The sequence below is a fragment of the Staurois parvus genome, unplaced genomic scaffold (assembly GCF_062004578.1).
Source record: "Staurois parvus isolate SC_StPar_1 unplaced genomic scaffold, SC_StPar_1.0 ptg000090l, whole genome shotgun sequence".
In the NCBI taxonomy this organism is placed as follows: domain Eukaryota; kingdom Metazoa; phylum Chordata; class Amphibia; order Anura; family Ranidae; genus Staurois; species Staurois parvus.
In genome coordinates this window covers 19,570,208-19,592,981 of record NW_028317886.1, presented here as the reverse complement: position 1 = coordinate 19,592,981, position 22,774 = coordinate 19,570,208, and the positions used below count along the sequence as shown (strand labels likewise).

The window sequence follows — 22,774 nt, the reverse complement described above, 5'->3', positions numbered from 1 at the left end:
ACAATAAGGATCCAAGATGCCTCAAATTTACTGCCATTGACATCATTAATCCACACTGGAGGTGGATTTTTAAGAGGAGATCTGTTTCAAAATTAGAAACTAAGTGGATCTTTGAGCTTCAGTCTATTTTCCCTCTGGGCTTGAATATAGATTTAGATATTAACTGTTTTATAGACACAAGCTGAAATTTTATATTTTTTTTATCTTTTATCCATTTTTTTTTTATCGGTTCTAGTCTCCTTTTGGGATACACGATTTGTTGGATTTTTATTCATTACCCTTGTTTTGCACACACGTTTTCTTAATAGCGATTAAAGATATCAATTTATAGTGATGTAACCTACATGTTTAGCTGTTTCTCCATCTTCATGATTTACTTATTTTATTTATCTGTATTTACCTGCTGTTATTCGATATTTAATGTCTTTAACATATGGACTTCATTTATTACCATTTTTATGGAATGATATTGGTCTTATATATTTCTATTTTTTTAATTGTATATGATTTCTGTTTTCTATTTTGAAATGAATGTAGTCTAGCTTCATTAACAGACGGCTATTTTTTATTATCATGGACTCAATATCTACAAATACTATGTTTTCTGGTCTGGGTTTTTTTCACTTTAACATTGATATTTATGGTACTACATATTTTTCCAGACCCCAGAAAGATGGAATCTGTTTTATTCCATTAGTCTATCTTAACCCATTGCAGTATTGTTTAAATCTTTTATAGTCACTATATGTATATATGGTTATATATTTATTTTTTTATTATCTATGCTGTTTAAAGGTCTGTGATATATATACTGATACTTGTGGTATCAGTATGACTGTCCAGGTGATTGCAGAGCATTCGGGCTCCAAGAAAATGGAGTCCATATTACTAATGTATTATTAAGTTATCACCAACATATTACTCAATTCTTCCATTTTTTTATTATCTACTGTCCTATACTACGAGTATTACCGTATTAGTAGTTTCACTTTCCCTGCGCATAAATCGGGAGTCAATATTAGTGAAAAAATGTTTGGTTTGAGGACTCTGCCTCTTACCGAGACATGATACCTTCTATGTTGAAGCTTTGGATAACCTATAAAATGGCCGCTAATGTACGCATCACGCATGCGCGAGCGGGCCAAAATGGCGTCACCAAATTTTTTACCACGCATGCGCGGGTTCTTCTATAAATACTTTTAACCGGCTAGTGCACACTCCCTTTGACAACGTGCTCGTCCGAACAAAACGCGTCAGGGTGGAGCCTAGCCGGTGATGTCACGCCGTCCGAGCCGCGTGGAGGCCGGCGGCCATCTCTGTTCCTGGTTTTTTGATATGCGAGTGTGTTTTCATTACCTAATAAAAACTCTTCAAACATACTACACTATCAGAGTTTCTTTGGGGCTGGCTGCACCACTGAGCCCCCTCTTTTAAGGTGGAATTCGAGTGTGGGTATAGGTGCCCTGCATCGATGAGTCCCTCATTGGCTATTTGAATACTCATCACTGCATGCTTGATTATCTCCTGCTGGCTGGATGGAGGACAACAGCTGCTAGAACCGATTTGCTGATTACCTGCCGTGCTGATGGTCTGTCAGATGACCCTTACACCTTCAGTTCCTGCGCACCAGGAGTGGTCTGACAACTCAAATGCGCAGTCTTATGCGCTGTCTGGTTAGTGCATAGTATATATCCACCTAATAGCACGGAATCCACAGTATTTGCATCTATCATTGGGACTATTGTCACGTCGCAGGAGACGGCATTATTTATCACTATAAGCACTTTATCCAACACCACTATTATTATATATTTTGGATTCAATTTTATTTTCAATATCAGTTTGTGCCACTTTTAATCATTTGTTTTTATATTCATCTTAGCGCTGCATTTTCTATAATATTATGCGCAATTTTAATGTAGGTCATGTTTGGTATCCATTTACTCGGCGTAACATCTTTTATATTTTATCAAACAATTTAGGCACTATATTGTGGTTTTGTGCATTAAAATATTAAAAAAGTTTATTTTTCCAAAAACATTTGCGTTTGAAAAATCGCTGCGCAAATACTGTGTGATGTAAAAATGTCAACATCCACCATTTTATTCTCTGGGGCCTCTGCTTTAAAAACAATATATATAATGTTTGGGGGTTCAAAGACATTTTCTAGCAAAAAAACTTTTTTCATTTGAACAAAAAGTGTCAGAAAAGGCTTGGTTTTCAAGAGTGGGTAATGTGTGGCATAAGTTTCTAATGTTGGCCCTGAAATGCCAGGATAGCAGAAGCAACCCCTCCAAATGACCCCTTTTTGGAAAGTAGACACTCCAAGGTATTTGCTAAGAGGCGTGGTGAGTATTTTGCAGATCTCATTTGTTGCCACGTTTTTGGAAAACAAAGAAAATGTATTTTTTCTTTTCTTTTTTTCTTGTTCAAAACCCACTGGCAAAAATTATATCTGTAAAATACTCACCATGGCTCTTATCAAATTCCTTGGAGTGTCTACTTTCCAAAAAGGGGTCATTTTTTGAGGGGGGGGGGTTGTACTAACCTGGCATTTTAGAGCCTTTGAAACTGTGATAGGTAGTGGGGAAGTGATATGAGGAAATATGCCCTTTGAAAGCCTGGAGGTGGTCATTGGATTTTGGGGGCCTGTATGTAGCTAGGCTGCCAAAAAGTCTCTCACATGTGGTAACCCCATACTCAGGAGAAGTAGAAAAATGTGTTTTTGGGTGTTATTCCACATATACCCATGGCATGCATGAGCAATATATCATTAACCAGCTGCCGACCGCAGATAGCCGAATGACGGCTTCACTGCGGCCGGCCAGTTCTGAGTGGACGTCATATGACGTCCTCCCAGAACGTGCTCTCCTGCGCGCCCCAGGGGGCGCGCACCCGGCGATCTCCGTGATCGCTGTGTCCTACGGACACAGCTGAACACGTGATGTGGTAAAAGGCCAATCACAGCGGCCTTTTACCACCTGATCAGCGGTGTCCAATGACACGCTGATCAGAAGGAAATGCAAGTGCCGGTTCTCGGCTGCACTTTCCTCACGCTGTCAGATCGTGAGGAAAGTACTGCCGAGAACCGGCAGTTGTCAGAGCGGGGATCGGCACCGATCATCAGGGCACTGATGATCAGTGCCCTGATGATCGGTGCCCAGCAGTGCCACCCGCAAGTTCCGCTCAGCAGTGCGCCCACTAGCTCCGCCCACCCGTGCCCATCAGTGCACCCACCTGTGCCCAGCAGTGCATCCACCTGTGCCACTCTGCAGTGCCACCTACCTGTGCCCAGAAGTGCCACCTACAGGTGCCCAGCAGTGCCACCCACCTGTGCCCACCAGTGCCACCCACCTGTGCCCGCCCACCAGTGTAGCCCAGCAGTGCTGCCAGTCAGTGTCACCAGTCAGTGCCCAGGGGTTGTGCCAGTCAGTGCCACCAGTCAGTGCCCAGCAGTGATGCCAGTCAGTGCCGTCTATCAGTACCCATCATCAGTGTCACCTATCAGTGCCGCCTATCAGTGCTGCATATTAGTGCCGCCTATCCGTGACCCCTAATTAGTGCTGTCTATCAGTGCCGCCTATCCGTGCCACCTCATTAGTACTGCCTATCAGTGCCCTTTAGTGCTGCCTATCAGTGCCCATCAGTGACGCCTATCAGTGCCCATCAGTGCTGCCTCATCAACGCACATCAGTGAAGGAGAAAAAAATACCGGTTTGAAAAATTTTATAAAAGAAACAAATAAACTTTTTTTTTTCAAATTTTTTGCATTTTTTTATTTATAGCGCAAAAAGTAAAGCGCCCAGTGGCAATTAAATACCACCAAAAGAAAGCTCTATTTGTGAGAAAAAAATGATCAAAATTTCATATAGGTACAATGTACAATGTTGCATGACCGCGCAATTGTCAATCAAAGTGCGGCAGCACTGAAAGCTGAAAATTGGCCTGGTAAGGAAGGGGGTATAAGTGCCTGGTAGGCAAGTGGTTAAATTGACAACTTAGTCATTTTCAAAACATTTGTGGTAAACAAAATAAAGGTTCCATGGACTCAATGGGTCATTTTGGGGGGGTTGTACTGCCCTGGCATTTTTAGTACCTCGAAAAATGTGATAGGCAGAAAGTAGAAGCTACGTAAATTCCAATATATATACCATAGTTTGTAGATGCTATAACGTCCACACAAACCAATTAATATACATGTATTGAGATTTTTTTCTTACCAAAGACATGTAGAAGAATACATTTTGGCCTAAATTTATGACTAACTTTGAGTTTATCGGATATTTTTAATAATAAAAAAAAATATTTTCCACTTTTGGTTTTCAAACAATGTCGGTCTTTTTTTGTTTATAGCGCAAAAAGTAAAAACCGCAGAGGTGATCAAATACCACTAAAAGACAGCTCTATTTGTGTGAAAAAATTAATTTCTTTTTGGTGCAGCATTGCACGACCGCGCAATTACCAGTTGAAATAGCGCAGTGCCGAACAGCAAAAAATAGCCTGGACATGAAGAAGGGTAAATCTTCTGGAGGGCAAGTGATTAAAGAAAAATACCTGTTTGTCTGCCAAATCATGAGAATACGATTGTACATTTTCAATAAAATTTTAGAAAAATATAAACAATGCATAGCATCTACTAGATTGTAAGCTCAAATGAGCAGGGCCCTCAAATCCCTCTTGTATTGAACTGTATTGTTGCTGTATTGTCTCCCGTTATATTGTAAAGCGATGAGCAAACTGTTGGCGCTATATAAATCCTGTATAATAATAATAATCATTAAACTTATGAAGACTCCAACTCCGCAACATAGCCAAAATCCGCACGTTCCTAACCCCAGAAACCACTAAACAGCTCATCCACTCCCTCATCATATCACGACTCGATTACTGCAACTCCCTCCTTACTGGCCTGCCTCGCCACAGGCTATCCCCACTTCAGTCGATCCAGAATACGGCAGCCAGACTCATTCACCTTACCAACCGCTCCGTTTCCGCCACCCCCCTCTGCCAATCCCTCCACTGGCTTCCGATTGTGCAATGGATCAAATTTAAAATCCTAACACTGACGTACAAAGCTGTCCACCATACTGCCCCAAATGACATCACCGACCTAATATCCAAGTACCGCCCAGCACGCACACTCCTCACAAGACCTCCTTCTCTCTAGTTCCCTGGTCTCCTCCTCCCATGCCCGCCTCCAGGATTTCTCCAGGGTGTCACCTATCCTCTGGAACTCCCTTCCCCAACCCATCAGATTATCACCTACTCTCCTCTCCTTTAGGCGCACCCTGAAAACCCACCTCTTCAGGGAAGCCTACCCCACCCCCTGCTAATTTTCCGACCTCCTCCACCCTCCCTACCACTCCATCCCCCACAGCTATCTCCTCCTGTACCACTATCCCCTCCCTCCTAGATTGTAAGATCGAAAGAGCAGGGCCCATGAACCCCTCGTGTATCGCATTGTATTGTTACTGTACTGTTGCATGTTCTGTCCCCCTTTGTAATGTACAGAGCTGAGTGAACTGTTGGCACTTTATAAATATTGTTTAATAATAATAATAATGACCCTGTCACTGCCAAGCAAAACTAACAATGTTACAAGTGTGCTTAGGGTGTGGGTAGTGTGAACAGGTCCTTACAAATTTAACAACGAAGACACAAACAAGAGACAAGATTGAGTGGAGACCTTGGGGGGCAAAAGGGTGCAGAGACATAAGCGAAGCAACTGTAAAAGCAGCAAATTGGCATTTACAGGCTGAGAATTATATACACCACACCTAATTAAGAGAAAAAAATCTAGCTGCGCTAAAGCAAAATTGAGCAAAAATGACCAATGTAAAAACATGACCACAGCAGACTTCGCTGCTATTGAATATGGCATACAAAATCACCCCTATAAGCAAGGTATGAGGATATGGTGTCCAGGCATCTGATTTTAATTACATCAGAGCCCAAGACCATGGTTTTCTAGCTAGCAAATCAGATGTTAGCATATTTCCTTCTGTGCAGGTAGGGGAGTTTCTCAAGGGAAAGTGTTAGGCTGGCCATATATTACACAATTTTCTTGAGATTTTTGGTTTATATCTAAATGTGAGGTCAAACCTAACAACACTTTCAATTGTATCCAATTAGGCAGGCTCTTGCACTACATAGTTGAAGGTAAATCTAAAGGAAATTGGGCAGAAATTGGACAGAAAATTGTATAGTGTATGGCCAGCCTTAGACCAACGTCTTCCAATCATTCACTATGTTATGGTGGCTTTTCAGCTCCCCTTAGTTCTGGATTTCTAGCATGATACACCCTTATTTTTTGTAATTTTGGGATATAACAAAATGTTTTAACTAGCATATTCAATAAACCAGAATATAGCAAATAAGAGAAGGTAATTTTTAGGGGTTGCCTACACTTTAACAAAATCCTCACATTCAACTTTACCCTGTCCCAAAACCTTAAAATGTGAATTTAAGCACCTAGCCCAAAGCCTAACACTCAATCCTATAAAACTAGATATGGCAATCATGTTTATTAACACCACAAATCAGTAGCAAAAAGTCTGTGTCATGACATGACATTCACTGTCTGGAACAGATTGTTTAAGTACCGTAAAGTCTGCCTGCAGTTGAAAACGTAGTAAACTACATGGAATAAAAAATGGAATGTGAATGAGCCCTCTGCAAAATGACTAAACACAAGCACGATGGCAATCCCATTGAATGCATTAGAGAAGACTCTTCTGTGTTTGAATTATGTTACCAAGTAGCGTTTCAGTTTTTAAGTCTTTAAAAACAACCTTTTTAAATAATATTCCAGGCATAGAAAGTTTCTTAAGGAAATAAGACTTGCATACATATGTAGACAGAAAACTAAAGTCAGATAGGTGTCAACTGTCCATGCTTTAAGCCAGCTGTGACAAAAATATTTTTTCCTTATGATTGCTATATATGAAGTTTTGATGCAACACCATGTGATTTAAAGCACAATTTTTATATTTATTTTTCAAGCTGTTCCAATGCATGGAAAACTCTCTCTTACAAATAATGAAAAACAGCATAGGGGCCATTCAGTAATATTTTACTTTCCAAACAGACAGTACTTCACATGCTTTGATATAGATTTTTAGCAGGAAGATTTAATGTCAATGGAGATGCGAGCACAGGTATATAACTTTCTACAGTACACCTATATATCACAGAATATGTGATGACAATAAAGAAGATATAGAATTCATCCTCCAAGGCAGAGCAGCCCCTGTCAAAAGTGAGTGACTTAGTGTATATCATCTTTGTAAATTTTACATCTTTGACATTCAATTTACTTGGTACAAATACATAAAAACAGACAAATATTTTAACATACCTTTCTAAAGATTTTAATACAAATAGAATTTAGCCAATATAAAAATTTTATTCATTTATCTTTGTTAGCATTGCTAAAGTGATATGATGAAGGCTTTATTTAACTCTTTTTCTTTAGTTTAAATGATTTGAAAAAATTATGTTTGAAAAGAGATAAGGAACTGGTTCACATATTAGGTTATGCAGGCTATCTACATGTATTTTTTTTTCTTAATACAGTTTAGGTGAGCTAAGAAGAGTGCACATGGAGGAGAAAATAAAACTGAAGTACAAAGAAGGTTGTACAACATAGGACACAGGGCATAATTATGGGTTTGACATAACTAAAAACCAAAAGCCAAAAACATAGGTGATACTGACCTACAGGTTATAACCCATGTGAAAAGGAGGAGCTGTATGTATTCTTTTTTGGAATAGTCATATATCCTGGGTTATAGTCTACTACCCTCAGGTGACTGGACACTGGCAAATCTTTTTGACACACCTCCTGGAGTTTATTCCTATAACCTAACCCCATTCTGTGAGGTCTACGTTTTATAGCAAACAATGCAAAGTATAAAAGGAACAGATGGGAAGGTGTCCTGTCCTGTACTCCAAGATATGGAATGTACAGGTAAGTTGAAATTCCTTTTATTTTAATTGCACAGTGCAGGCTTATGGCAGGCTATTTACAGACCTGGAGACACCCCCATGTAATGAATCAGAGGAGTGGGCAACAACTTTGCAAACAGGACTATGCCAATGGGCCCAACAAAACAGATAAGGGTCAAGGAGCATACTCAGAGTGCCGTGGTAAGAACCTTGAGGCCAAGACTTGGCCATCCAGCAGGCAGAACTTGGAGAGGGAATGAAGTAAAGATCTTGTGGCTGCCTTACAAAGCTGAGCAACAGACGCTTAATGACATAATGCACAGGAAGCCCCCACTGATTTGGTGGAATGAGCAAGGGTACTGGAGGTACCTTTAGAGAGTAAGCACTTACAATGAATTGTCTTATCCATCAAGCAATAGTAGACTGTGAAGCATGGTGTCCTTTTCCAAGATCCTGTATGGCAAAAAGTGTGTTCCTGCAGAAACCTGGAAAGCATTGCACCCACGATTAGTAGATTACAGGTGCAATCTGGGCTTCTGCAGGCATGTCCTCCAGGTTTCGGCCCGCACCCATATACGCACTTCATCAGTAACCCTGCATCCCATTGAAACTACAAGTACAAGGAACCTGTGAATGAATGACATGACTTGCATGGGCACAGCCCCACACAGCCATGCAGTTTTTAAATAGTGAAGCTGGTTCGAGGAGAAGAACCACTGCGCGCTTTCACAGGAAGGGGGGGGGGGACAGAGAGAGAGAGAGAGCAGGAGCTGGAACATGTTATCTGTTCCACCCAAAAGTATGATTGGAGCATGTAACATGTTACATAGGTGAACTTAGCCTTTAAGGGACAGGTCTTGGCCTTCTCCATTATATTACAAAAACTATTTGCTTGTTTTTCATTTGTTAAAACTTTAATTTAAGGTGTTTGAGGTTCAGACTCCTGTGCTTCACTGGGATCTCAATCTTGTTCTCTCTACCTTGCTTAAACCACCCTTTGAACCCATTAGGCCTTCACATCTGTCAGATATGTTTAAGAGTTAGCAATCCTCTCTTGCAGGGGGCCATTCCTAAATCTACACAATGATAAATTTACTTTGATGTCCAAGACCCTCCTTTCTTCCTAAGGTTGCTTCAGCCATCCACATTAATGCCATTTTCCCTTTGTCATGCTCCTAAGCATCCCAAGGAAATTGCTCTCCATTATTTAGATGAATATTTAGACGCTGTCAGAGCTATCAGAGTATAACAGCCACAACTTCGATCTGAAAAAATTTACTTTTTTTCTGCAAACATATATTAAGGCAGGTTTTGGTCAAGAACCAACTAAAGCCAGAATCTGAGGCAACAAGTAGTATTTGGAGTTGATATGCTAGTTTTCACACCAGGGGAAGAAGGTTCTCCAGGTACAGTAGCAGCTTTTTCTCAGAGTGGCTTTTCTGGCTTTCAGTATTGTGGTAATGAGTTAGATATACCCCTGTTCTTCAAGACCTGTGCTTTAACAGCCATGCCAGTGACTGAAAAGCAGGATGGTACAGGGGGGGCGTGAGACAGCAAGTCTGGCTTGTTTTGGAGAGGCCAGTGGCCATCTTCTAATAGTCTGAGTATACTGTATCTGTGAACAAGGTTTTTCTGAGCCATTTTTGTGCATTGAGAATCAATTTATTCTCTTCCTTTATTTTGCAGAGCATTTGAGAAATAATTCACGCTAAAGGGAATACAACAAAAAATGGTGTAGTGCTAAAATTATGCCATAAACATAGTAATAAATAAATGAATATATACAGTTGTGTTCAAAATAATAGCAGTCAGACATCACTAACCTGATCAATCACTGTTTTTGGTAGAAATTATATTTCTACATGGCAAATAATTTACTAGTAGGTGTAGTAGAGTAATAGAAATCCAACAGACCCAACAGTCATGACATGCATGCTGCTGATTCTGTGTAATTGAATCACTAATTGAAAGGGGCATGTTCAAAATAATAGCAGTGTGGAGTTCTATTAGTGAGGTCATTCATTCTTTGAAAAACAGGTGGCAATTATTGCTCTTATTTAAGGAAGGAAGGCAGCAAATGTTGTACATGCTGGTTACAGTGCAGTCCTATCACCTGGTATTTAGGTTTTATGTGTTATGCACATATATATAGTTATTCATTTATTTGTTTATTACTATGTTTATGGCATAATATTTATTAGCGCTACACCATTTTTTGTTTACTTGTATTTTCACCAATTAGGTTTAGGTTTCAGTGTGAGCTGCTTAGCTATAGGTATCATCCAATTAAGCGCAGGAGGATCTATAGTTATTACACTAAAGGGAATACATATATTAACATGAATGGAGTCCATGGAATTACCGGAGCATCGAATGCCAGAGCTACAGGATCCTTGATCATGGCCACACACAAGAGTATCTTGTTGAACTTGGAAGCCAGGATGTGCACATATGGAGCCCCCCATTCATGACATAGGAATACATTGTGATGAAGGGACCATTCCCCTTGCTCCAGGCCATGTCAAGAGGAGATATACTTTCCAGTTGCCCACTCTCAGAAAATGAACAGCCAAGATAACTGGGCAGTGTTTTTCTGCCCAGGATATGATCAGACTTACTTCCTTCAAGGCTCCCTTGCCCCTGATTTATATACGCTACTGCTGTGGCACTGTCTGAATGCACCCTGATTGGGTGTCCCTGAAGAAGAGAAATCCAGTGGTATAGTACCAATTTGATTAATTTGAGCTCCAAGATATTCATAGTTACATAGTCTGGCTGAAAAAAGACAAAAAAGACCATCCAGTTCAACCATAGGGAAAAAAAAAAAGTTATAATCCTATACCCACGGTTGATCCAGAGTAAGGCAAAAAAAAAAAAAAAAAAAAACAGCAAAGCACGATCCAATTTGCTCATGCTGGGAAAAAAATTCCTTCCTGATCCCCCAAGGAGCAATCGGATATTCCCTGGATCAACTTTACTTATACATGTTAATATCCAGTTATATTCTGTGCATCTAAGAAACAATCAAGGCCTATTTTGAAGCAATCCACTGAGCTGGCCAGAACCAACTCTTGAGGGAGTCGATTCCACATTATCACAGCTCTCACTGTGAAGAAACCTTTCCGTGTTTGGAGATTAAATTTCTTTTCCTCCAGACGTAAAGAGTGCCCCCATTGTCCTCTGTGATGACCTCAGGGTTAATAGCTCTACACCGAGTTCACTATATGAACCACTGATGTATTTATACATGTTGATCATATCCCCCCTTAATCGCCTCTTCTCAGAGAATAAATTCAGTTCCTCTAATCTTTCCTCATAGCTGATCTCCTCCATGCCTCGTATCAATTTAGTTGCCCTTCTCTGTACTTTCTCAAGTTCCCCAATATATTTTTTGTGAATTGATTCCCAAAACTGAACTGCATATTCCAGATGAGAGCTTACTAATGATTTATACAGGGGTAATATGATATCTCTCTCTCTGGAGTATATCTTCTTAATACAAAAGAGAGGATTTTGCACGCTTTAGAAACTGCAGCTTAGCGTTGCATGCAATTATTAAGCTTGGGTTCTACCAGAACTCCCAGATCCTTCTCCACCATTGATTCCCCCAGTTGTACTCCCCCTAGTATGTATGATGCATGCATATTCTTAGCCCCCAAGTGCATAACCTTACATTTATCAACATTAAACCTCATTTGCCACATAGTTGCCCAATTAAACAGTGCATTGAGGTCAGCTTGTAAGTTGAAGACATCCTGTAAGGACGTTATTCCACTGCACAGCTTGGTGTCATCTGCAAAGACTGAAATGGGATTTTTAATCTCAGACCCTATATCGGTTATAAATATATTAAAAAGTAAGGGTCCCAACACTGAACCCTGGGGTACACCACTGATGACCCCAGACCATTCAGAGTATGAATCATTAACCACTACTCTTTGAATACGATCTTTTAGCCAGTTTTCTATCCTTTTACATACAGATTTTTCCAAGCCCGTAGACTTTAACACACACATTAGTCATGTGATGGGATGCTTTGTTTTCTTGGATAACCAAGTTCCCCGAATTGTATCCCCAGTCTGTGACGCTGGCCTCTCTTGCTATCACCTTCCATGAGGGTGGGAGAAAGGACTTTCCTCATTTTCAAAGCAAACTGGCAACAAATTAGGGAGTTCCTTGCTTGACTGAAGAGAAACACACAGGAAGGTGAAGAGATGAAGTGTGTTTTGTTCCAGGCCAACAGAATGTTGTGTCGGGAGGGGCCTTGACTGAATAAAACAGCCTTTAAAGATGCAACCACTAAGTTTAGAACTCTTGTGGGTAATCTCACAGAGTGATGTCTCTTGGATTTTCTGGTCCATGTATGAGACTATAGAGAGAAGCTTTCTTGCCGGAATGAAAACCTTTTCCTGGGCCATGTCTAGGATGAGGCCTAGGCATTCCAGATGGAGGGTAAGATGGAGGACAGACTTTTGGAACTTAACTATTCAACCAAAAGCCTGAAGAATCTGGATAGCTTTCCGGACATTTGCAGACAGTTGTAAGGGACATGAATCCTTCAGATGCCCTGAGTTCGTAAGAGGGCCAGAAGTGGTGCAAATACCTATGTGAATACTCTAGATGCAGAGTATAGGCCAAATGACAGTGCAACAAATTGAAAGTGTTCGTTTCCTACTGTGAAGCACAAAATAATGGAGGAAGGAATGGGAAAATGGAGGTAGGCATCTTAAATGCCCCTTGTCTCAGAGAAGCAATAACTGACCATGTGGAGGCCATGCAAAATAAGTGAATGCAAAGGGAGTTTAGGTCCAGGAAAGGACAAATACACATGGGTTTGGTACTGCAAACAAGTTGGAATAGAATCCCTAAACTGTACTCTACAGGGACCGGAACGAACACTTGGACAAGAGATGCTCCAGGGCAATATGTAAATCTGACTGTCCTTGGGCAGATTTTGGTTGGTTTCAGAGTAGGAAACAATGAGGGGGTAGCATTTGAAACTCCATTTTGTACCCCTTTGAAACAACCAATTGAAACCATAGGTCTGGGATGTCTGTGACTAAACGGAATTCAAACTGTAGCAGGACCTGGGGTGAGGATGCTCCTTCATTGTGGAGAAGGCTTTGTGGCAGACTTGGTGGGTTTTGTGTTCCAAGTCTTGTGCCAAAAGGAATGGCTGAATTTTGGCTTTGAGTAGGAGGCCAAAGGAGAGTGGTATGCTGCTTAATTGTTGTTTTGAGGAGGTAGAAGTCTCTAAAGAGGGAGGTTTGGAGGCCTTCTGCTGTTGGAGAGGAGAATAACCTTTCTTCCTGGGACATCCTTTCTGTCAAGCGCCTCACAAAAGAGACATCCTCCTTCAAAGGGAAGTGTCTTTTACAGGCAGCTTCAGCTGACCAGGCTTTCAGCAATCAGATTCTCGGTTGGACAAATATGAAAGCCATTCTGGAATTGTGTCATGACTTGTTATATGACATCAACACAGAATAATAAGGCAGAAGTCAGTGTTTGCAAGCCTTCCATAGAGTTTGGTCCTGAAAGAAAGGATCCTGTTTATTTTCAAACCACAGCTAAATGGATTTGGGCAAACAGAAATTGCACAATAACTGATTGCAGGGTTGGACTTGCAAGAGAAAAGAGCGCCTTTAAATGCATCTCAAAGTTTCTGTTAGCAGAATTCTTAAATGAAGGCACATCTTCTATAGGCACGGGGAATATTCGTTTAAGATTGAGACAGTAGGATCTACTTACTGGAACAGTGAAGCCCGCATGAAACACAGGCTTGTCACTGTTTTTGCGGAACAGAATGTAGGCATTCCACAAGCACTGTTCTAGAAGATGCCGGAAAATCTTTTTGTAATATTTCCTCTGCTGCTCTCTCATTGCCGGATAGAAAGTCATAGCTTGGTCAGCTCTTTCGACACCTCCCACGGTGTTATTGTAGTCAATAAATACCTGCGGCTTCTGAATGTTTTTCCCACCTTTTGACTGTACTATCACTGTGGAGGCATTGTGAATGGTACTCAGGGAAAAAACATCCTTCTTGTCCCACCATCTCAGTGCCATCATATTGCCTTTCTGCCAGGCAACTATTTCTCCAGACTTCAGTTTGCTTTTTCCAAATATTGATGGCAGGTTGCGCCGCTTAGCCCAACAGTTCCATAGGCATCCATTTGGAAAACTGCAGAAGAACCTCGTAAAGTTCTGGAGAGGTGTAGAAATTGTCCGTTGTTACACAGTAGCCTTGGTTTAGCAGAAGCTCAATTAGTGGCAGAACGGAAAATGTTGTCATTTCATAGTTGCTGTACTTTGGATCAAATTTTGTTCATTTGCCGGTGTAACCAATTGTGTTCCAGATGTAGCCAGTAGAGGATTCACACAGCAGGTAGGATTTGACACCAAATCGTGCTCTCTTTGATGCGATGTACTGTACCCAGCTGAGCCGGCCTTCCCTTGTAGGCCATTAGACTTTCGTCTACACTGATGTCTCTCTCTGCCACATAGCTCTGCTGGAAATTCCTGACAATTATTTGGGAGACTTCCCAAATTATTTTTAGTTTAGGGGCTGGATGAGTCGATTCATCAAAATCGTCATTGTTTGCGAAGTGCAAAAATTTAATGATGAGTGAAAAACAGTACTCCGACATGACTGTGCCAAAGAACGGCATGGCAAGCATTTTGTTGGTGGTCCAATACCACTTCTGCAGCGGTTTCCCCACAACTCCTTGAAGAATAACTAGGCAGAGAAACAGCCAAATGTCCGCTTTGGTCACAGGTTCCCACTTTCTGCTTCGTGAAAACCTGCTGTATGGAGCACCTAATTATTGCGCTGCGTACCTGTTTGTCTCTGTCACGATTATTTCAATAACCTCATCGGTCAGAAACAATGCCAAGTACGCCAAGGGGTTGTCCCCTTCAACATGAACCTTCATAACAGGTGCGCCGGTAAAAGGGAATCTTGGCGGCGCTGGTTTACAGCAATCAATAGTGCACAACGTTCGCAGATCACTGACGTCAATTTCAGATTCGGCACTACTGGATTCTACTTATTGGAACAGTCCTCTTTTTATTTAATCCTTTTTTCACTGGATATAGCTCTGCAAAGATTCCTGGAAGGGTAACAATCGTTAGGAGAAACCCAGTTGTTATAAATTGTTCTATTTGTTTATGAATGGTAAATATCTTCTTAGACTTTGCATATCACATACACCAGTACCCATAGGGGTCTGGTGAGACTGAGGAGAATCACATTAGAAGTGAGCATTGTCATGGAAATTTTGTATTGTTGGTTGAACTTTAAATGTGTCATATATGAGTGTTATTCATATGTCTCTCCTGTGGCTTAATTAAAGCTCTGAAGGCTGCAATTGGGCCATGCGCATGTACAATGTATGTATTACAGTACTCAGCTCGGTAATGGATGAGATGGCAGATCTGCGCTTATAGACCGGCGTGTATACCACCACGGCATTCGATGCGAATGCCGCCGGCGGTAGGCCGCGGGCCTGTATCCACATATCAGCAGCATAGTACCACATGGACTCGGTACCGCAAGGCGCCAAGCAGTGCGAACTCCGCGTGTAGGTTTATGTATATCTTACAAACCATTACCAACCTGAAACTGTATCTGGATGGATGTGTTTTATTAAAGATCGTATCGGGCCCATCCAGATACAGACTGATGTTTCTAGGGAGTGCTTGTACAGAGAATTTACATATCACTAGGAGCTACTAGGACAGAAAATATGCTCTCCATAGAGAGTTCATGGGGGGAGGGGAGGAAGTCTGCTGACTTCAGAGGGCTCATGGGGGAGGACCAGTGATAGATAATAGGAAAGGCTACGCTCCAATCGGAATGTACATCCTGTGTATAGGCACTCCCCATGCATTGTTCTGTGGGAGGGGATTGACCTTATTCATGAGGGGGGCATGTGTGTGTTTGTAATAAAACCAGAGGCTGAGAATGAAAACGTGCTCTATGTGAATTCCAACAGCAACCTGAGAGTGTCGCGTGATCATTCCTGGGTATAGGGAGCTCCATTTCCTCACATCTCAACAGAGCTAAAGCAGTTGGAGGGGCAGGAATCGTGTAGTTTAGCTGCAGTCGTGGTAAGCGAGATTCGCACAGCTTTATGGGGGATTTCTGCGCATCCAACTGCGAGTACTCACGGTAAGGAGAAATTCGTTTAAAAGCGAATTTCCAAGACAGCATGTGTACATTGGCATGCATACTACACAAAGACACTAAGATAGCATCAGGTATATGGGAGGTTGGAGTGTGAAATCTTCCGCAATCTACTCTAAAATCTCCTCTGGATCTTCAAGGTTTTCCATGTCTCTTTTATATGTAGTTCCATTTCCGACTCAGGTACAGAAGGTGGAGAAGAAGCCTAGCCTTTTTGGGCTCTGGTTAGTGATAGCTAAATCAAAGCCATTTGTTATTCGAGAAATTCTGACATAACTGCAAAGTTATCTGCCTTCATCAGATAGAAGGCTAGCTGCGTGCCTGAGATAGAGCTAGAAGATGCAGAGACTGAAGTTAAAATGTGGTCCTGCTCCAATACAAGGGAAGCAACTTCACTGAGCAATTTGACTGCTTTGCAGCTGATCGGCAGAGCAAATATTTGCCGGAGGTTTGCTCAGGCAACTAATTAATAGCTTGTAAACTGAGCAGGTAGGCAAAACTGTAGGAATCTCAAGGATTAATATTTAGTTTTGACTGCATTACACATTCAAGCAGACCACCACCTTCTCCATACACAATTCTTAACTCTTAACCCAACCCTTAAATTTTACCCTTAAAAAAGCACTCCAGAAATGATGTTACAAAAAAAAATCAACAAGCTAAGTGTAATGCATTACAAACACTTACCACCATGCTTTCCGATATACATCACCATTAAAAACCCCACTGCAAGTGCAATGGTACATTAAGTTCCCAATTTTAGGCCTTGTGCATTATTTTAATGAAAATAGGTGGCTTCACAGACTACTACTGCACCAAATACTTACACCAACTACTACAAAATGCACAGCTAACAGAACTGTTCATTTAGAGCTCATGCACATGAGCACCTTTGCTTACACATCTTAAACAAACAAGCATATTATAGTGCCCAGGAGGTCTTGGTGCTGTGTACAGCTGCCCATAGACTTAAATTGGCGGCAGCCATGAACTACTACTTGCATATACTTGTGACCTTGTGACTCCTACACCTCTACCTCACTACACAGTCAGATGTTCATCTTAATGTTTCTTGGTTGAATCTTATATCTTCTTAATTACACAGTGTACATTGCTGATGAAGCTGTTTGAGGCTGGAGGCAGAGAGGTGGGATAGGGAACTGCACTACTAAACCAAGACATATATATGACAACTTCCTGGCTATCTTCTGATACGTAAGCTCAACTATATATTTAGCCCTTCACCTGGTGTTAACATGCAACTTGAAACCTAAAACCAAAACTATCACTTATCTGTGTAAACACCATCATTAAACCATAATCCCATGACCCTAATGCCAACATTAAATTATTCCATAAAAGGTGCTAACTTACCTTATTGAGGATCTCAAGCATTGGTTCACAAAAACATCATTTACATGCCTTGATAATGTCTGATATACCAAGTATTAATGTCCTATTTTTTTAACTGCAGTATTTTCCTGAATACTAACAGGATATGTAGGATGCTGACAGATATTCCAAACATAGCTACAGTTGAAGCATAATATTACAGAAACATTTTTTAAAAACAAAATAGGTCCACTTTAACTACCTAGGTTTCTTCCCCCTTCATAAATCAAAAGCAGATAATGGCTTCACTCCAGTGCAATGCAAGAGCGACATTTTGCAAGATTTTACCGGTTCTTTATTTCTCAGGATCTAGCTGGAAGAAACACAGCATCAGCCTTGTATGGGTGCTGCAGGCAACAGACAAGTAAGGCAGGTATTAAGCCCCATTCACACATGGTGCCATTAGCAATCACATGTGGAAGACCCAGCAGGGCTCCCAGCGAGTTATTATTAAACAGGATTTATATATAAGCACCACAGGTTTGTGCAGCACTTTACAACATGAGGATAGACAGTAAAGTTACAATACAATTCAATACAGGGGAAAGCAGTGGGCCCTGTTCGTTAGAGCTTACAATCTAAAAGGGTGGGTCAAGTTATACAAATAACTGTGAGAGATGAGCTGATGGAGAAAATATAAGCACAATTGTTAGGTGGATTTAAGATAGGCTTCTCTTAAAGAGAAAAGTTTTCAAAAGTGGGCAGAGTAGAAGATAGTCGGACATGAAAGAAATGAGACTGAAGAGGTGTCAATAGAAAGGGTATGGGCAGGGGCGGACTGACCATTCGAGCACTCGGGCACTGCCCGAGGGCCCGGGGTCAGTAGGGGGCCCCATGAGATGCCTCTGGTACCTTTCATTGGCTTTTTTTGGGTGTGGGCGAGGACACAGGGGTCCCATGATCCCCTATTGCCCGGGGGCCCCATGAATTGTCAGTCCGCCCCTGGGTATGGGAAGTTCACAAGGCTTATATTAGAGGAATCCTAATAGCGATCGGGGTGAAGAAGAAAAAGGAAAGAGAAAAAAATAAACATACTCCTTAGAGCAGTGGTTCTCAACCTGTGGGTCGCGACCCCTTTGGGGGTCGAACGGCCCTTTCACAGGGGTCCCCTAAGACCATCAGAAAACACATATTTCCGATGTGTAAAGAGCAGCTACTGTGTAGAAAGCAGCTGCTGTGTTGAAAGCAGCTACTCTGTTAAAAGCAGCTACTGTGTTGAAAGCAGCAGTATTGGAGGTAAAACGACACTCATGAATTATAATTACTGGGTAAATAATTTTATGGTTGGGGGTCACCACAACATGAGGAACTGTATTAAAGGGTCACGGCATTAGGAAGGTTGAGAACCACTGCCTTAGAGAATTATGTGAATTAGAACAAATACATAAAAATAGAACAAGGGAGATTAAGAACAAAATAATGAATACAAGAGAAGAATTAAATACTTTTTTTGAGGATGACAAGAGGAGAGTGTTTAATAAGATGACAAGTGAGAGGTATCGATGGGCTGATAGACCAGGAAAATATTTAATGAGAGCAGAGGAAAAAGACATCTAGGAATTATATAGAGAAAATAAGAGATAGTAAAGGAGAACTAGTATATTCAACTAGGAATATAGCTAAAATATTTGATTATAATAAGCTATATAATATTAATCGCCAAAAGGTCAATAAAGGAAGAAGAAAGGAAAAAAAAAGGCAGGCAAACTTAGAAAAGGCAGGTTTGCCTAAATTAAAAGAACAACTAAAAACCCTTAAAAGAGAAATAATGCAGGAAGAAATAGATATAGCATTGAAGGGTACTACAGTAGGGAAAAGCCCAGGACCTGACGGATATACTGTAAGATATTATAAAAATATAAAGATCAATTAATACCCAAATTAGAGCTTTATATGAATGCTTTGGGAGGTGAGATGGAAATGAGGGAGGAATCTTTGAAAGCCCATGTTGTAATTATACATAAAGACGGAAAAGATGATACTCAGTGTTCCAACTATAGACCGATATCCCTATTAAATATAGATACTAAATTATATGCATCATCAAATCTCATATGATACCAATAAAGCTCCCAGGAATACATTTTAAAATAACTAAAAATATATAAATGAGATACATTTGGGGGAATAAAACGAGGATAAGTTATGAAGTATTAAGATAATGGAGGATTGGGGGTACCAGATATTAGGAGATGTTGTAATTCTGTTATGGTGGCACAAATTTTTGATTGGACACATAATGCAATTGGGAAAAGTTGGGTAAAAATAGAAAAACACATTAAGTGAGACACAATTGAGTAGGATAGTTTGCATACCACCCCAATATCGAGGACTGGTAAATAGTACAAGTTCGTAATTGGGAATTTAATTCCATGTTAATGCCAATAGTGTCCACAAAGTTTTTTCAACCAGGGAATGAAAGTATAACGGGGAGGTGGTTAAAAAAGGAAGACGCACAATTAAGGGATATAATGAAAGGGGAGGAAATATATACATTCACGGAATTGAAAAATAAGAAATTTATTCACTAGATTTGATGAAAGAGGATAATAGAGTGCGGAACGGGGGGGGGGGTGACTGAGGGGAAAGGGAATGGGGAGGATGAGGTGGTGGGGGGGGGGGGTGGAATTGGGGAAGGGGTATTGGAAAATTTAGACTTGTGTATGTATATGTTAAAACATTATTTATTGGATATGTAAATATGTTTTCTCTTTTATTAGTCAATGTAAAATTGAAAATGGTAAAATCAATAAAATATATATTAAAAAAAAAGAAGATAGTTAGACAGATTGAAATAGGGAGTTTATAGATATAGATAGGTATGTCTGAGTATATTACTAGGTTGATGGTCTATGGCATACATCTGATCGGTTCTTTTTGTTACTGATTGTTTTTATTTTCCGTTGGCTTATCATAGACTGGGCTCCTTATGACTGATTATTAGCAGGCCTTCCAGGAGAAATAGTTCCTACGTATATTATATACGTCATTTATGTCTTCTATATCTTATTACTTAAATACAATTGTAGCAGTATCCACTAGATGGCACCTAGAACGCCTCTTGCTTTTTGCTATATCCATTGTTTTTACTCAGTCAATGTTTACCATACCATGCGTGCACGTGACGTCACCGCACACGTTGCGTTGTGACAACACAACGCTTTGCACATGCGCAATTGGTATGAGGCAGCCATTTTAAGGGCCCAGTCCATTCAGGCATGCCAAACAAACCTAAGCCTATCTCTGAGGCAGCCGGTTGTACCAGCGAAAGCAGGTTTCGAAAGTCAGGAAGGGCCTCTCCACACTCCAAGGTCTCCTAAAGACCCTCATTCCGATGCCTGCAGCATGATAAGTACCATCAACCTTACTCTGATCTTGCTTTGATCTTTCCCAATTGTGAGGAACCTATTCACCAACATGTACAAAGGGACTGTTCCTTCTATTCCCTAAGGACATGCCACTCGGTCGTTATATGGGCCAGACTTTATAAATGTAAGAGGGAGGTTATTATTTTTCACTTGAACCTTCCCCTGGATGGTGCCTCCAAACTGCTGGACATCAGAGGGAGGCGAAGATACCCCCATTCATATACAATTTGTTCAACATAATCTGTTTCCTCCTCTTCTGGACTACATCTGGTCTGGTGTTCCATTTGGGCCTTTTAATGGTTGCCCCCTACAAGATTTATTTGGCCAACTATCTAGTGTAAGAGGGAGGTCAGTGTTAACTACAGTGTTCACAGGATATCCTCCTCTGGACTACACCCTACAATCTCTACATGGGGCCTAAACCATCTTCAACGTATTACATTCCTTTGCCTGAGCGGCATACAGTCATGTAAAGAGGAACATCCCTTTGATGAGGGCTTAAAGTCATTAATACTGGAATTCTATATGCTGAGCATTTATGGTCCATATAGGAGAATTTGATGTCTATCTATATATGCCTTTATTGGTACCCCATAAGAAAGGGGCGGTCAGCACAGTGGCTTAGTGGTTAGCACTTCGGCCTTGCAGTAATTGGGTCATGGGTTCGATTCCCGACCATGGCGCCTCCTGCATGGAGCTTGCATGTTCTCCCTGTGTTCGCGTGGGTTTCCTCCGGGTACTCCAGCTTCCTCCCACACTCCAAAGACATGCTGGTAGGTTAATTGGCTCCTGTCTAAAAATTGTCCTAGTTTCATCCCTGGCCATGCGGGATCTCCTGCATGGTAGGGGTTGGGGAAAGACCTGGCAACCTACCCTGTAAAATAATTGCTAAGAGAATTCATGGAAAAAGTCACTTACAAGTGACGGTCCATGCAATCGCCAAGGGTCGGATATGACTGAATGGATAGATAGAAAAGGGGGCACGATGTGAGACCTGTGGAGTGTGGTGTTTTTGTTTTGTTATGCTTTTAAAGATGTCGGTTTGAATTAAAGGAGTCATTCATGTGCTTTTTTGACCACCATCCTTATTATTTAATATATATATATTTACCAAAAAAACTCACCAATCCTGGTTGAGTCCATAACCAGTGATTTTAGTTTGGTTTACTGTTAGATCTCTAACTGGGGACTCCCGGATAAATATTTATTTACCTTGAACTACAAATTGAAATCTTCTAGGTGGAGTGAATTAAAAATAAAAAACTAACATAATATGGTTGCATAAGTTTGCACATCCTTAAATACTTTGTTGAAGCGCCTTTTGATTTTATTACAGCACTCTTTTTGAGTATGAGTCTATCAGCATGGCACATCTTGACTTAGCAATATTTGCCCACTTTTCCTTGCAAAAACACTCCAAATCTGTCAGATTGCAAGGGCATCTCTTGTGCACAGCCCCCTTCAGATCACCCCACAGATTTTCGATCAGATTCAGGTCTGGGATCTGGCTGGGCCATTCCAAAACTTTAATCCTCTAGTGAAGCCATTCCTTTGCTGATTTGGATGTATGTTTTGGGTCGTTGTCATGCTGAAAGATGAAATTCCTCTTCATGTTCAGCTTTCTAGTAGAAGCCTGAAGGTTTTGTGCCACTAGTGACTGGTATTTGGAACTGTTCATAATTCCCTCTACCTTGACTAAGGCCCCAGTTCCAGCTAAAGAAAAACAGCCCCAAAGCATGATGCTGCCGCCACCATGCTTCACTGTGGGTATGGTGCTCTTTTGGTGATGTGCAGTGTTGTTTTTGCGCCAAACATATTTTTTGGAACTATGGCAAAAAAAAGTTCAACCTTGGTTTTATTAGACCAGAACACATTTTCCCACATG

The 22,774-nt window shown here is 40.9% G+C and overlaps 1 protein-coding gene across 2 annotated transcripts in view; it reads right to left on the bottom strand.

Moving 5' to 3' along the window:
• LRBA (LPS responsive beige-like anchor protein) overlaps nt 1-22,774 on the bottom strand; it is a 970,380-nt gene that overhangs the window by 433,724 nt on the left and 513,882 nt on the right. The gene's annotated exons all lie outside the window — the stretch shown is intronic.